Below are 1,620 nucleotides of genomic sequence, written 5' to 3'. Positions count from 1 at the left end.
GAGGCAGCGGCGCGGGGGACGCAGGGAGGGCCACCCCGAGGCACCACGACGGAGGGCGAAGCACGCCGCGCTACTCGGAGCCCCGCGACTCGCGCTACGCCTCGAGCTCCGGCTACCCCGACGACGGGTCGCGGCGCACCCCGCGCTACGACGACCGCACGCCGCGCCCCTACCACGACTACGACAACCCGCGCGCCACGCCCCGCTCGGCGCGCTCCACGCCCAAGACCATCCACTCGCCCACCAACATGAGTATCGGAGGGGACCAGACACCGCTCTACGACGAGTAGACGCACGTAGGGCTACAATAGACGTCTCTTTAATTTTTTATCTATTTGTGCATGTCTGGAAGGCCAGAGATTAATAGGTATTATTTACTAAGAAGGACTTAAGATTTGTCACTCAGTTTGTATGGATTTTTTACATGGGCTGTCTCAATTATCGTTCGTTATACATAAGAGGACGGGGTGAGTCCATGGAGGATTTTTTATATGTGTAAAACGTAGGTTCAATTACGTAAAAGTGAAATATCTCGCAGAATTTCGCATAGGTGTTGCCCACATAGTCCTTGTTAGCGTCATGCTTCCAAATGTCAGTGGCTGTAATCCTTATGCTCCTTCAGACCAACTACTGTGATCTGAGAAATAAAAATTGAAAATAGGTGTTCTGGCCAGTCATTTCTCCTGGAAAATGTCAGTTAAAAATTTTATTGATGAGGTTGTTTAGCTGATGACGCCTGGATTTGTCTTGTTGCACATACGGTGCATAGTACATATGCTGATTATTTAACAATTAATTGTATTAATAGAAACGACACTTGGTGTATCCCATCATTGCAATATGAATTATATATAACGAAACAGGGAAGGGATATCAGAGAGTCTATTTGCTTGTACATAACACTTCTTGAAAATAAGTGATTATTCATGCCTTGTTTACTTTTTATTATTGTCAAAAGAAAAACAAATAAACATTTTTTGAATCTTAATTTTTACTATATCACATTTATGATTTATCTGTATTGGCGAGAGATGTATATTTCATAAGTATTATTGTACATAATAGATTTGCATTAACATCTCGCTAACAGAACTGGCACGACAAAGTGATTGCAGTGGTTAGTCACTTTTTATCCCTTTTTGAAACACACAATTGCCACAGATACATAGAAAACCCATTTTTTATCATTCAGGTCAAGCCCGAATCGACCACTGACCATTACACACGTATCCCCAACATCCTCGTCTAGAATGTAAAGCCATAACGTTTCATCATAACTTGTGTATCTCTAAACGCGGAACATCGTAAGAGCATCCAATCTTCCATCGAGGCGATGGGTATTACCTTCATGCCCACAAGATCGACCTCCTAAAAGCACATGAAAGAACGTGTGCGTTACGCAATATCCCTCGACGAGGGCGGAAGGTCGCTTTTGACGAGCGTAAAAAAAAAAAAGATAATGGTAAAAAGAAATCGACATCCGGATTCTTTAGGTTGACAGTTAAGATGACATTTCCTGCTTGGGTTTTGTAACCTGATGAATCGGCTGTGCGATTCCGGTATAATTTGTCATCTGGGTCGGCAGCTGAGGGTGGCCGTTTCTGATGGCGTTCATTCCCG

This window comes from Penaeus monodon, chromosome 23, assembly GCF_015228065.2.
Source record: "Penaeus monodon isolate SGIC_2016 chromosome 23, NSTDA_Pmon_1, whole genome shotgun sequence".
NCBI lineage: Eukaryota > Metazoa > Arthropoda > Malacostraca > Decapoda > Penaeidae > Penaeus > Penaeus monodon.
This window is presented reverse-complemented; position numbering follows the sequence as displayed.